The sequence below is a fragment of the Meriones unguiculatus genome, chromosome 14 (assembly GCF_030254825.1).
Source record: "Meriones unguiculatus strain TT.TT164.6M chromosome 14, Bangor_MerUng_6.1, whole genome shotgun sequence".
In the NCBI taxonomy this organism is placed as follows: domain Eukaryota; kingdom Metazoa; phylum Chordata; class Mammalia; order Rodentia; family Muridae; genus Meriones; species Meriones unguiculatus.
Genome location: NC_083361.1, coordinates 44,867,599 through 44,883,851, shown reverse-complemented (window position 1 = coordinate 44,883,851; position 16,253 = coordinate 44,867,599). Strand labels below are relative to the sequence as shown.

The window sequence follows — 16,253 nt, the reverse complement described above, 5'->3', positions numbered from 1 at the left end:
ATCCAGCAGGCAGAAAGGATTCAGAGATAGTTAGGTATGGGAAATTCTCCATTGGAAGATGTGAGGAGGACAGACACATGGTACCTGAGTAGAAGTGACCAGCCATGTGGCAGAATGTAGATTAGTATAAATTGACTATTTTAAGTTATGAACAACTCAGAAAAGAGCCCAGATATACGGCCAAGGTATTTGTAAATGGATGAGTCTTATGAGTCATCATTTTGGGAGCATAGGACTGGGAGGAAAAACCACTGCCACATAACGGCATGCCATATGTGGAGCATAGAATCCAATCTAACCAGAGAAAAGTCCCAGGTAGAGGCACAAACCCTCCCCTGAAAACAAAACAGCTTCAAAGCTCTGTCTCTTTAAGAAAAGAGCCCCCCCCCCCCCAAAAAAAAAGCAATTTTTTAAATCTTTCTTTTAAAGGCCTGCAGTAGCTTATGCCAGCCTGAGGAGCATCTAGAGCTATACACCCTAGCCAAACTATGAGGGGTGGGGGGGTGCATCTTTGTCTCCTCCCAGAGCTGGGACATACCTCAGCTGCTGCAACCACAGCTCAATCCCATTCTTTGGGACTTAGAAAAGCAATCGCCTTCCTGAGTATTTCTGCTCTAAGAAGCATGGCAGTTCGAAGAGATCTGGCATGGCAAATCAGACAAAGCATGACCCCAGAGCCAGGTGGAATATAAGTCCAGTTGCCAGCAGGAACTTCCCTGTGAGACAGAACAGTGGCAAGCTGAGAAGGGAGAGATCAGGCGTCCTGTGAACACAGCCCCAGGAACAGGCATATCACAAGGCTGCTGGGGACAGCAGACTCCAAGTCAGAGGCTTGGCATGACCTGGCAAGAAATGACCCAACCCAGCTTGGCAATTGGGCCCAAGCAAACCATAGGAAAGCTATCCAATCTTAGGCCAGGGTCTATACACCTTTCCTTGTGAGGAAAGGGGCAGGGACATGGACAAGTACATTGCAGCCTCTGATGTAACCATAACAGACACAGAAAGACACACACACACACACACACACACACAGATCAAAATCAATCAACCAGGTGAAAAACATTTAAACTTATGTTTTAATGCTAGAGATGAAAAAGGACACAAATTGCTTAAATTTGATCAAATAAAATCCTTAAAGACAAAACTAAATAAACAAAAAAGAACAAGCCATGTAAAGATGAAAAGTTTAGATTAAAGTTAAATACAGAAAAACATTAACTTAAAAGGTGGCAAAAGAGAGATAAACAAATGCACATAGAAAGTAAACTTCCAAAGAAAGGAGACAAAAATAATAAGTAAAATCTTTTCAAGGGTATATAGATACAAATAAACAAACAAATAAGCAAGCTGAACATAAAGAGTCAAAATAAATAAATAAAATCGAGTTTAGATGCTAAATAAGTCCCCTTAGAGAGACTTACACTAAAATAAGTAAATATTTTCCATATTAAAAAAAATGAAAACCCTGTAGAGGATATTTGGACCCCAAACAGTTTTGCTTTGACTGTCAATAAGAAATAATAATAATATGTTCAGTAATAAGCATACTTTTATATATCCTATTTAAGAAAGAACAGAGGAAAAAAAGATTGAGAAATTAGATACTAGATTAGACATAAACAGGAGTTGATAGATTCTTTGATTCAAAATAGAAAACCTTCAGAGGAATCCTATCTGTAACTTACAATAACACCAAAACAAGTAGTTCCAGATGAGAAAAATTCACAATGGCTTGAGAAAGTGGAATGACAACCCATAGAGGTACAATATATTGAGTTAAAAATGCAGATTGTACTTATTGATAATACCCTACAGCAATGTCATATACTAAGTTTTACATTTCATTTTGTAATGTTTAGGGAATTAAGATATGTATACTGTTAATGCAGCATTCTATTGATGTATATTCAGAAGTGAGCCTATGCTTTGAATTCTGAAAAAGATGATCCTCTGATTGCACATTTATTTGAAGTTATGACAGTTATGGAAATACCTATACAAACTGATACTGACAATGTTCCAGCAAATGTCTCTGGTAAAATAAAACAGTTTTTTGCACAGTGTGGCATGAAGCCTGTTACAAATATGTCTTGCAGTCCTGAAGGACAAGCAATTATGAAGAGATCTGAAAGAAATTTAAAGGAGATGCTCATAGAACATAAGGGGGAAAAAGACTATCCCATGGATAATTTAAATGCTGCTTTGTTGACTGCAAAATTTTAAAGGTCAATAATACAGTAGCACAGCTGTTAAAAAAGCACTGGAGTTTAAAGGACTGATAAATTAGATAAGGCTATTATTAAATAAGTCCTAACTCCAAAATGGAAAAAAAAAGGGGATATGTTGCATTGGGAAGGAGATTTCACATTTGTTCCAATGGGAAAAGAAATGTTATGTCTTCCATCCAAACTGTTGGAAATCAGATTTGACAAAGAGAGACCCCTGTACCCCTAACCCTCAAAGATCTTGGTTACAAACAGGAAGAAGAAAATCAAAAGATCAAGACAGGTAATGTATATGCTAACCTTCTCCTTGAGAACAGCTTTGAGACTAGCTGAGACATGAATGTCTGTGCATAGCCAATAAATCTTGTTGGCTACAGGTTCCCAAGATTTATTATTACATGTCATCCTTTCATATGGCATGAATGAAGATTTATATTGCAATTTGGTTATACAATCCAAACTAACTTATAAAGGAAGATAGATGTCTTTTATTTGCTCAGAAAAAGAGCAGAAAATCAGTTTTAATTGATCTGTGCACACTGCATATTCCATACATATGTAATTACAGAACTGACTATTACTTGTGAGAGGTTATATATTTACATAACAAAAGGACCAAACACCAAGAGAATGGAGAAGGCCTTGTCAAGATTCATGCTGGAAGATGCTGCATTGCTGACATGTTCATTCCAGCATCCTGCTTAATCCAACCACAGACTGCTTCATTGTTGTTCCATCAAAGCTTGCTTCCAGGACAGCTTCAAAGAAAGCTGCTAATTCCAGTTGTCCCAGACTTTCAGACCATTCTACTCAGGGCTTCATAAGCTTGTATTATCACATCATTAAGAGATTTGATAACAAATATTACAGCTGGCTTTCTTAAGACTTGACCATTGGCTTTGTTGGTCTTCTTGTGGAGCTTATGTCCCCTCTGGGTCCTTCTGTGCCCCGACTCTTCCCTAAGACTCCTTGCACTCTACCCAAACTTTGGATGTGAGTCTCGCTTCTGTTTCAATCCCCTGTTGGGTGGAGTATTTCAGAGGAAATCTATGGTCAGTTCTCTTTCATGTTCTCTCTCTTCAACCATTTCCAGTGTCCAATCTATTTACCCTTCAGAATAAGAATGAGGAATCCTCCCTAGATTGATTTCCAAAGTGGTTGTACAAGTTTACATTCCACCAGCAATGGAGGAGTGTTCCCCTTTCTCCACATCCTCTCCAGCATGTGTTCTCACTTGAGTTTTTGATCTTAGCCATTCTGATGGGTATAATGTGAAATCTCAGGGTCATTTTGATTTGCATTTCCCTGATGACTAAGGATGTTGAGCATTTCTTTAAGTGTTTCTCTGCCATTTGATATTCCTCTATTGAGAATTGTCTGTTTAGCTCTGTTCTCCATTTTTTAATTGGATTTCTTGATTTGTTGCTGTTTAACTTCTTGAGTTCTTTGTATATACTGGATATTAGTCTTCTGTCAGATATAGGGTTGGTGAAGATTCTTTCCCAATCTTTAGGCAGTCGTTTTTGTTCTGGTGACAGTGTCCTTTGCTTTACAGAAACTTTTCAGTTTCATGAGGTTCCATTTATTGATTGTTGATCTTAGAGCCTGTGCTGTTGGTGTTCTGTTCAGGAAGTTGTTTCCTGTGCCAATGAGTTCAAGGTTCTTCCCCACTCTTTCTCCTAAGAGGTTTAGTGTGTCTGGTTTTATGTTGAGGTCTTTGATCCACTTGGACTTTAGTTTTGAGCAGGGTGATAAGTATGGATCTATTTGCATTTTTCTACATGTAGACATCCAGTTAGACCAACACCATTTGTTGAAGATGCTGTCTTTTTTCCATTGTATGGTTCTGGCATCTTTGTCAAAACCACTTTGGAAATTAATCTGGCGCTTTCTCAGACAATTAGGAATAGTGCTACCTCAAGATCCAGCCATTCCACTCCTAGGCATATATTTAGAAGATGCTCAAGTACACAACAAGGACATTTGCTCACCCATGTTCATAGCAGCTTTATTTGTAATAGCCAGAATCTGGAAACAACCCAGATGCCCCTCAGTTGAGTAATGGATACAGAAATTGTGGTACGTTTACACAATGGAATACTATTCAGTGATTAAAAACAAGGAAATCATGAAATTTACAGGCAAATGGTGGGACCTAGAAAAGATCATCCTGAGTGAAGTATCCCAGAAGCAGAAAGACACACACAGTATATACTCACTTATAAGTGGATATTAGACATATAATATAGGATAATCATACTAAAATCTGTACATCTAAAGAAGCTAAGCAAGAAGGAGGACTCTGGGTAAGATGCTCAATCCTCAGTCAGATATGCAAAGAGGATGGACATCAGAAGAGGGGAAAAACAGGAAACAGGACAGGAGCCTATCAGAGAGGGCCTCTGAAAGACTACCTGCAGAGTATCAAACCAGATGCTGAGACCCATAGCCAAACTTTGGGCAGAGTACAGGGAATCTTATGAAAGAAGAGGGAGATGAAAAGACCTGGAGGGGACAGGAGCTCTACAAGGAGAGCAACAGAACCAAAAATCTGGACACACGGGTGTTTTCTGAGACTGATACTCCAACCAAGGACCATGTATAGAGATAAACCTAGAATCCCTGCACAGATGTAGCCCATGGCAGTTCAGTGTCCAAGTGGGTTCCATATTAATGAGAACAGGGACTGCCTCTGACATAAACTGATTGGCCTGCTCTTTGATCACCTCCCTCTAAGGGGGGTGCAGCCTTACCAGGCCACAGAGGAAGACAATGCAGCCACTCTTGATGAGACGTGATAGACTAGGATCAGATGGAAGGGGAAGAGGACCTCCCCTATCTGTGGACTGGGTGAGGGGCATGGGTGGAGAAGTGGGAGGGAGGGTGAGACTGGGAGAGGAAGAAGGAGAGAGCTACAGGTGAGACACAAAGGGAATAAACTATAATTAATAAAAATATATAATAATAAAAAAAAAGAATCCTCCCTAAGGTCTTCCTTGTTATTTAGCTTTTTTAGCTCTGTGGATTTTACTATGGTTATCCTGCATTGTACAGCTAATATCAGCTTCTAAGTGAGTATATAACATGGCTGTCTTTCTGGTTCTGATTATCTCACTCAGGATGATCTTTTCTACTTCCATCCATTTGCCTGCAAATTTCATGATTTCTTGTTTTGAATAGCTGAGCAGCATTCCATTGTGTAAATGTACCACAATTTCTTTGTCCATTCTTCAGTTAAGGGACATCTAGGCTATTTCCAGATTCTGGAATAAAACTTCTATGAACATAGTTGAGCAAATGCCCTTGTTGTATGCTTGAGCATTTTTCAGGAATATGCCCAGGAGAGGTATAGCTAGTTCTTGAGTTAGCACTATTCTCAATTTTCTGAGAAAGTGCCAGATTAACTTCCACAGTGATTGTACAAGTTTGCACCAATAATGGAGGAGTGTTTCCATTTCTCTACATACTCTCCAGCATGTATTGCCATTTGAGTTTTTGATCTTAGCCATTCTGATGAGTGTGAGATGGAATCTCAGGGTTGTTTTGATTTGCATTTCCCTGATGACTAGGATGTTGAGCATTTTTTAAAGTGATTCTTAGACATTTAATATTCCTCTGTTGAGAAATCTCTGTTTAGCTCTCTGCCTTATTTTTAATTGGATTATTTGGTTTGTTGGTTGCTTACAGAGACTGATGCGCCAACCAAGGACTATGCATGGAGAGGACCTAGAGCCCCTGCTTAGATGTAGCAGATAGGCAGCTCACTTTCCATGTGGGTTCCCTAGTAAGGGGATCAGGTGCTGTCTTTGACATGGACTCTGTTGCCCACTCTTTGGTCACTTTCCCCTTGATGGGGTTGACTTGCCAGGCCACAGAAGAAGAGGGTGCAAGCAGTCCTGATAAGACTTGATAGGCTAGGGCAAGATGGTAGAGCAAGAGGGTTTCCCATTTCTGTGGACTAGAGGAGGGGATACAGGGTAGAGTGAGGGAGGATGGAACCAAGAAGAGATTAGGGAGAGGACTACAATCAGGATACAACTTGAATAAATTATAAAAAATAGAATTAAAAATCCTCAAATAAAAGGCTTGACCATTTTTCCAATTTTCTTTTGGCCCCCCAAAAAGAATACTATGCCCCAAAATCAGCAGGAAGAAATTTTAAGAGAACATCATTACATTTCTGAAAAGACAAGGTAGAAGGTTTTGATTGTCCTGTTGAGTGGTAGATTTTTATGGTTGAGAGGGGTTGGTTACAGATTGATTATTAGCTAGTTTTGATCAGGGAGAAAAAAGCTATAAAAACTTAGACTCAGGGATTTCTCTCTTTTATTTTATTTTCTTTTCTCTATTCTTTCTTTCATAGGCAAGAAGAAAGGGACTGAGAAGAAAAAGGGGGAATATAGGAACATCACCTAGAAATAATAGGGAAAAAGGGTATATTATTGGATCTGCTCTTCAACTATAGAACTATTGTTATTCTCAAATAGTTTGATACACTTGTATAAAGTATTGTACATTGATATAAAATTCAGGTTATTTTTGCTTACATTAGAATAGTTTTTTATGCTGATACAAATTTAAGATTTACATTGATATATATTATTACATACTGATACAAATTTAAAGTTATTTTTGATACGCATAATGTGTATAAGTTTCATTTATTGTATAAGGTAGTAGAACTATACAACTCATTTAAATATGCAATGTTTAGTCCCAGTCCTTTTAAAAGCTGTTATTACAAACTATTTAGGGTAGTTAAAATGCAAGTTAATAGTTAATAATCAAATTCACGGTTGTGTTAGATGGTTTACTATAGAAATATACATCTTAGGTTGAAGATATAGTAAATAGTAAATAGCTAGAAACAAGCAATGTTTGCCTATCCAGGTGATAGATAGATAAACAGACAGATAGATAGCTAGGTAGGTAGATAAATAGATAGATATTTTTCAAAAACCTCAGAGACCTACAGAATATGGGGTTTAAAGATGTTTTTATTAATTTAAGGCTTTTTGACATTAAGACATATCAGTTCTTGGCAGCCCACCTACCCCCCATTTTACTTGGAAGAAAGTGTTAAGCACTGAAGAACTTCCATTAGGAGATGGTTTCAAATGTGGCCAGCTAGCTACTGATAAAGAAAATGGCCTTGCTTCAACAACAGACAAAATTCTGTCCAAAATGTGCAAAATTGGGATTCAGACAAAGTTGAATGCCAAGCTCTGCAAAGAAAGGGTAAGTCCTTTATAATTCCATCATCACAAATATGTCTGTCAGATATTCTGGGCCAGAAGGATATCATAAAATATGCAGGCAAATGGATGGAACTAGAAAATATCATACCAAACGAAGAAGCCCAGACCCAGAAAGACACTTATGGTATGTACTCATTTATAAGTGGATATTAGCCATAAAGAACAGAATAACCATGCTACATAGACTGGAAAAAAAATATAAGTGACAAGGAAGCCCAAAGGAGAATGGCTGAATCAAGCTCAGAAGGGAAAATAAAATAGACATCTGAAAAGTAGATGAAGGGAGGGAACTGGATGGGAAATGGAGTGGGCAAGGGAAAGGGGATATGGATCATCTGTGGGAAAGGGAATAGAGGACTGGGAGAGAGAACAAAAGTCAGTGGGAGACATCTCTGGGATGGGGAGGCTCCTGGGAGTCTATGGGTCACCCTATCTGGGACTCCTAGCAGCAGGAAATATGGAGCCTAAAGTTGCCACCTCCTATCACCAAGTGGGACTTCCAGTGGAGGAAGGGAGACACCAACCCACCCATAAAGCCTTTGACCCAAAATTTGTCCTGACGTCAAGAAATGTAGGGATAAAGATGGAGCAGAGATTGAGGAAATGGCCAACCAACGACTGGTCCAATTTGAGACCCACCCTATGGGAGAGAGAAAACCCCTGACACTATTAATGACACACTGCTATGCTTCCAGACAGGAGCCTAGCATAACTGTCTTCTGAGAGGCTCCATCCAGCAGCTGATGGAAATAGATGCAGAGACCCACAGCCAAACAATGGGTGGAGATGAGGGAGTCTTGTGGGAAAAAAAAAAAAAAGAATGACTGAGAGAGCCAGAAGGGTCAAGGACACTACAAGAAGACCTACAGAGTAAACTAACCTGAGCCCATGGAGGCCCACAGAGACTGAACCACCAAAGAAAGATCAGGCATCGCCTGGACATAAGCTTCCCTACACACATGTAACAGATGTGCAGCTTGGTCACCATGTGGGTTCCCTAACAATTGGTGTAGGGGCTGTCTCTGACTCTGTTGCCTGACTTTGGATCTATTTCCCTTATCTAGGCTGAAGGGGAGAGGAAGAAGCAGAAGGGATGGGGTGGTGAGACTGTGAGGAAAGGAAGGGGGGGGCTGTAATCAGGATGTAAAGTGATTAAATAAATTAATAAAAAAATAGTAAAGGCAATTTTAATATTTTATTTAGTCTATTAAAATATTACTGTTTCAATATGTGAACAAGATAAAAAATTTAGTGACTTCTTTTAGAAAAAAAAAAGAATTCAAGAAACTAGATATCAACAAACCAAATAATCCAATTTAAAAACGGGGTACAGATCTAAACAGAGGAATCTCAAATGACTGAGAAATACTTAATGTTCAATATCTTCAGTCATCAGGGAAACACAAATAAAAAAGAGTTTGAGATTTTGTCTTACACCTGTCAGAATGGCTAAGATAAAAAACACAAATGACAGCTCATGCTGGTGAGGATGTAGAGAAAGGGGACTACTCCTCCATTGCTGGTGGGAATGCAAACTTGCACAGCCACTATGAAAATAAAAATGGAGGTTCTTTAGAAAATTTGGAATCAACCTACCTCAAGACTCAGCTATACCACTCTTGGGCATATGTCCAAACAACATGCCATTCTACAGGCATGTTTGCTTAACAATGTTCATAGCAGCTTTCTTAACAATAGCCAGAAACTGGAAAAAAACTTACATGCCCCTCAACGGAAGAATGGATGAAGAAAACGTGGTTCACTTACACAATGGTGTATTACTCAGCTGTTAAAAACAGTGATGTCATGAAATTTGCAAATGAAAATTTAAAAATCACACTGAGTGAAGTAACTTAGACACAGAAAAACAAAGATAAACTTATAGATAAATGTTATAGATAAACGTTAGCTGTTATTGCGGGATTCCTAACAGCAGAATTGTGTGGAGCCTGCTTCTACTCTTTTACTTGCTCTTGAGACCCTTTTCCTCCTACTGGATCACCTTATTTAACTTTGATATGAGGCTTTGTGCCTGGTTTTATTATAATTTGTTATGCTATCTTCGTTTGATATCCCTCAGAGGCCTGTTCTTGTTTTCTTTGTGGTTTTTTTTTTTTTGAAGGTAAACAAAGGAGTGGATCTGTGGGGAGGGGAGGACTGGAAGTAGAGGTAGCACAAACAGTGGTCAAGATGTAATATATGCAAAGAATAAAAATTTAAAGTAAAAATATTTCAACTTATCCATATTTGTAAAGGAAATGAATGTATAATTAAAAGATCCTAATAACTCCACTAGAAAACTCTTAGATTTAATCAACACTTCTAGCAAAGTAGCAGAACATAAAATAAACATGAAAAATTAGTAGCATCTCTGTTTATCAAAACAAACTTGTAGAAAAAGAAATCAGGAAAAAAAAACACTTCAATTATTTTTTCCCTTTTTTTTTAAATTTTTCATCAATTACACTTTATTCATTCTGCATCCCCCCATAAGCTCCTCCCTCCTTCCCTCCCAATCCCACCCTCCTTCCTCCCTCTGCTTGCATGCCACTCCCCAAGTCCACTGATAGGGGAGGTTCTCCTCTCCTTTGGGTCAGCCACTTTGGACCCAGAGAAGAGCATGTCTGATTGCATGCAGGTTGATGCCCCAGGTCCCACCTCTGAGAAAAAGGTATCGAAGGGGTCTGATGCTCTTTGGGTGGATGACACCTAAATGAACATCGGTACAAAGTCCCAATTTATTTCTAATATCAGAGATCAGACCTCTACTCTTGCCTGATGCGTCTAAAACAAAAAGGGGGAACTGTAGAGAGCTGCGGAATGCTATGCCTTAAAGATGGAGCTGGTTTCCGCCTTCCACCTTCCCGATGGTGAGTGCTCTCTGTCACAAACAACTCCACATTTGGCTAAGGCTGAGGATCTGGCTTGCTTCCATGTATGTGGACCTATCTGCATTGCCCACGTGGCACACTGGGGTTGGCTACCCAGAGGCTATTTAAGCTGTGGGCTGGCTTTCCCCAGGGTCAGATGATTGTTCAAGGTTCCTGAATAAACTGCATTGAAAAAAAAAAAAGAAAAAAAAGAAAAAAAAAAAACACTTCAATGTATCTTTAAAAAGAAAATCTGTCAAGAAGGTGAAAGTTTAAGACAGAATCAAATGTGTATGTTCAACTATGGCCGTGAGATGAATATGGCCAAAATAATAATGAATGCAACCTAACACAAATTATTTTAAACATTATGAGGTATTTGCTTGGTTGGTTTGTAACTTTATTGTTCAGTTCTTGAATGTATACCTTGTGAATGATGTCATGTTCCAATGTTATAAGCTTAAGCACAACTGCTAGAAAATGAAAAAAAAACTTTCATGTTTATACACTGGCAGGTTTGATGCTGAAAAATGGTTATATAATTAAAAGTAATCTACAGGTTCAATACACTCCCCATCAAAATACTAACAACAGAATATTTTTAAAATCTTAAAAATTTACACATGGAAGCACAAAAGACTCCACACAGCCAAAGCATGACAAATCAAAAACTGGGCTGGAGGCATCATAATATTTGATCTCAAACTATATTATTACAGAACTATAAAAACAAAAATTGTGTTTTACTGGCATGAAAACAGACATGCAGACCACTGGAATAAAACAGTGTGCTCAGAAATGAATTCACACAACTAAAGCATCCTAACAAAGGTGGCAAAAACTAAATAGAGGGGAAAAAACAGCCTCTTCAGCAAATACCATGAGGAACATTAAATATCTACATGGAGAAGAAGGAAATGAAAGCTCTGCTTCTCATCCTGTACAAAAATCAATTCAGAATGACTCCAAACCCTTGATGAAAGACTCAAAAATCTGAAATTGATGAAGGGAATATAAATAAAATACTTCAAGGTACAGGCACAAGCAACTTTTCAAAACAGTTTCCAGTAGATTAAAAAATAACCCCAAGAATTGAAAAATTAAGGATTATACGAAATTAAAAGGCTTCTACACAGCAAAATCATGATCACCAAAGTGAAGAGACAGTATGCATGATGAGGAAAAAAATTTGCTAACTACACATGAGACAGGCAGTTAATATCTGTAATATACAAACAGCTTCAAATATTAAAAATGAAAATATTCATTGTCCACTCAATAAATAATCCAGTAAAGTGAAAAGGCACTTCAAAGAAGAATTACAAATGAGTAATAAATACCTGAAAAATGTTTAAAATACTTAGCATCAGAACAATAAAAATAAAACTTCTTCGGGATTCTATATGACCACAATCAGAATTGCCATCATCCAGGAAAAAAATATGACAACAAATGCATCTCTCCAGGGGAAAGGGAAGACTTATTCATCACTGGTGGAAATGTAAACAGTAAAACAACTATGGAAATCAGCTGGGATTTTTTTTTAAAAAAACGCTAAAACTAGTTCAACCACATAATTCAGTTCTACCATTCTTGGTTATGTACCCAAAGAATTCTATATCCTACTACGAAGATACTGATACTCTGCTCATAAAAGCTAGGAAACAAAAACAGTCTAGATATCCATCAACTGAAAAATAAAGAATACAAATGGACTATTACTCAGCTATTAGGAAAAAATTAAATGAAATTAAAAGGTAAATGGATGAAGACAGTCATTCTGAATGAGATAACTGAGATTCAGACAAAAGTCAAATGTTTTCTCTCAATTGTGGATGTTAGCTTTGAATTTTTAGATGTATGTGTTTTATTTGGAATATCCATATAGGTAAGAAAATTACTAAAGGCCCACGGGGAGAGTATTCAGGGGGAGTAGATAGAATGCACTGACACAATGGGTTAAAAGAGATTTAAAGAATAGGAAGGGATAGATTGCGATATGGGAGGGAAGGCAGAGTAGGAGAGGAAAACTGGGAGGAAAAAAAAGACTTCTCAAAAACTCATATTACTACCTAGAGGCTTCCTAAAATGCAGTCACTCCTGATGAGATCTGATAGACTAAGATCAGAAGGAAGGAAAGGAGGACCTCCCCTATCAATGGACTTGGGGAGGGGCATGAGTGAAGAAGGAGGTAGGAGGGTGGGATCTGGAGGGGCGGAGGGAGGGGCTTACGGGGGAATACAAAGTGAATAAAGTGTAATTAATAAAAAAAAATGCCAATGAAGCAAGAGAACATAAAAAAAAACAGCAAAGAAATCGTGAAATTTGCAGGCAAATGGTGGGAAGTAGAAAAGATCATTCAGAGTGAGGTATCCCAGAAGAAGAAAAACACACATGGTATATACTCACATATAAGTAGATATTAGACATATAATATAGAATAATCATATTAAAAATTTGTACACCTACAGAAGCTAAGAAAGAAGGAGGACCCTAGGCAAGATGCTCAGTCCTCATTCAGAAAAGCAAATGGGATCATCAGAAGAGGGAGAAAACTAGGAACAGGACAGGAGCCTACCACAGAGGGCCTCTGTAAGACTCTACACAGCAGGGTATTAAAGCAGATGCTGAGACTCATATCCAAACTTTGGGCAGAGTGCAGAGAATCTTATGAAAGAAGGAGAAGATAGAAAGATCTGGAAGGGTCTGGAGCTCCACAAGGAGAACAACAGAACCAAAAAATCTGGGCCTAGGGGTCTTTTCTGAGACTGATACTCCAATCAGGGACCATTCATGGAGATAAATTTGAACCCCTGCACAGCTGTAGCCAGTGACATCTCAATCTCCAAATGGGCTTCCTAGTAAGGGGAACAGGGACTGACTCTAACACAAACTTAGTGGCTGGCTCTTTGATCACCTCACCCTAAGGTGGGTGGCAGCCTTACCAGGCCACAGACAAAGACTATGAAAGACAGTCCTGATGAGACCTGACAGGCTCTGGTCATATGGAAGGGGAAAAAGACCTCCCCTATCAGTGGACTAGAGGAGGGACATGGGAAAAGATGAGGGAAAGAGGGAGGAATTGGGAGGGGACAAAGGTGGGGGCTACAGCTGAGATACAAAGTGAAGAAATTTTAATAAATAAAAATTATTTTAAAGAAAAAATAAAAAATTATTGGAATAAAAAGAAGATGGAGAAGGGCATTGAATAAGATAAGAATATCATGTTTCTAAGAAGATAAAGCAATTATAAATACACAGAGAGAGCATAGTAGCAGCAAACTATATACAACAAACATTACATCTGAAAGAGATAAACTGTTATACAATAATAGGGGGCAGCAATGTGTCATTTTTAACAATAAACACCATTGAACTGGAAAAAAAAACAACCAAAGACTTTTCAAAAACTCATATTACTACTTAGAGGCTTCCTAAAATACATTTTATACACATACATAGCAAGAGCCAAAATGAAGTTTTCCTATAATGGATCAACAATGTGCCTATCAGACACCAGAAGTTAGTAAATAATATACCCAGTACCATGAATGGGTTACCTTTTTAGGAGTTGTTGTCCAGAGAGGTATCAAAGAACCCTAGATATTACAGGCTATTGCCAATGCTCCTGGTTGCCCTCCAGAACACGACAGTAAGATCCTGTTGCTGAAGACACCACATACTTGAGTCATAGTACACACAAGAATAAAACTGGAATTGGCCTGGAAGTTTCATCACTAATGGCTAGCTTTCATAGTGCTAGAAGATGCTAAGCATGCAACCAGAAGATAAAAGTAATAATCTTATCAAAATGTGAACCCTATGAACTACAATAATCACCACCCTGGTAAGACATGCACCTTAACACAATACTAGCATGGATATTATGGGTGTAACCAACCACTTTCTGATTGGATTTAAGTTAAACTCCACAAGATGAAACCCATAACTGGCACCATATCAGGCCAAAAACTTGTGGCTAGACAGGCCATAGACCATAGATGTTGTGGATATAAATGTGTTTTTGTTTTGGTTCCAGGTGTGGGATGTGGGGCTGATTGAGGTGGTCCACAGCAGTAGTCCATTTGCCTCATGCAAGCTCTGAGAGGAGCTCTTTTCAAACTGCAGATAGTTTAAATCTGAAGACTCTGGAGAGAGAATAAATGTCAGAGCCCAGAGAGTGTAGAGCTCCGAGAAAGAACAAGGCTACTCCTGCTTCCCTTTTGCTGCTTCTGGTTGCTGTTGTGAGACAAGAAGTTGGAGATCTCCCGAAACGAGGATTAGACTGACTCCAAGGAACCTGCTGACCCTAACCAGCAGGAAACAGCTAAGAGAACTGCATCTCCTCTCCCACTAACCCTTTGTCTCCCCTACCTGGTATTGGGGTGTTAGAAGGGATTGGGTGGAGTAGGGAGAAAATATAAAAGAAATGTAAATAAGAGTTTTAAAATTTAATGCTTACACATAGGCCATAACTTACTATTATTATTCTGTACATTGTACATGATAATAAAATGACTCCTCGGTCATATCATTATACCCATAGATCAATGTATCTCTGAACTCTTATCAGAGAAACCTCTCTCTTCAGTAGATGTGATTAACAGAGAGACTCACAACTGGCCAACATGCAGAGAATAAGAGACTTAAGAATGTCCATCCCCAAATGTCCATCCCTAAAGAAACACGTATACTGCACCCCTCCTCCCAAGGTTCGAGACCCACTGAAGAGAGAGCAGAAAGAGTATAATAACAATGTGTGCTGGATAAGGCAAAGAAATTCACACAATAACTCACAGCAGTTGTGACACCATGCTCAAGGTCTGTGCAAGCCCAAGCCAGATTAAATCCCAGCTTGCTGAGGAGTTATTAAAATTGTTACCTACTAGAGTGGAATATGTCAGTTTTCTCTAAGAACGTATTCCCCAGTAAGTCAACCATGCACCAGTAAAAATTGAAGAATATTTGGGTAGCACAAATTAGCCTTGATAAGGAAATAAAGCAGACACAAAAAAAGTGATAGGGAAGTGTGTGTAAAACAATATGAGATTATATTGGCAGGAAAACAGATGGACGTGGAGACCATTATGTAACCAATATAAGCCAAGCCCAGAAAGACAAGTATTTCATGTTTTGTCTCATATGTAGATTTAATTGTACATGTATATGTATGTAGAGAGTCATGAATGAAGATAAGGGACCATGAGTGAGAGTAGAAAGAGATCTGCAGGAAGTCAGGAAGGGTGGAAAGGGAGAGGCTAGTAGAATAATGGGAAATGAAAGCAAGAGGGCAGACTATTTGGGAGGTGGAAAGGGACCAGTGAGAGTGGAAGGGTGTGGCAGAAAGGGGATAAAGAAGAAAAGAAGGATGACAATTGCCATAATAAAACCCATTTCTTTGTATGCTAACTTTAAAATTAATTTTTAAAAATTATAAACATACTTCAAAGAGTCAAATATGCCATTACTTGGAAATTTGGGAAATGTTATTCCTTAAAAATTGAAATTGTAATATAGATTAAACATGAGGGATACAATGAACCAGTGTTTGGGCAGGGACCCTTTGGTGAATAGTAATTTTGTTAGTTATTTTTCTTCCTCTCTGTTTGAGGAAGGCACACATTTATAAACAATCTCTCAATATTAAAATATATATTGTGAATAATTTTTAGTCATAGTCACAATCAAAACAATATATAGCATCAAATATTCTCTGATACAGCTTTTCCCTGGCTATACAGCAGTATTTACCCAATATTGTGTAGCTTCGGTCACTTCCTTGTGCCCTATGAAGTTGCAGCCATTTTTCTCCAGATTCAATTTGGAGCAAATTCTACACTTTATTAAAAAATTAAATTGAAACAAATTCATATGAAACAAAAACAATTCAAGAAAAA

General features: G+C 38.3%; 1 protein-coding gene across 2 annotated transcripts in view; it reads right to left on the bottom strand.

Annotated features, from left to right (window-relative positions):
• Positions 1 to 16,253, bottom strand: part of Oca2 (OCA2 melanosomal transmembrane protein) — a 321,231-nt gene that overhangs the window by 179,122 nt on the left and 125,856 nt on the right. The gene's annotated exons all lie outside the window — the stretch shown is intronic.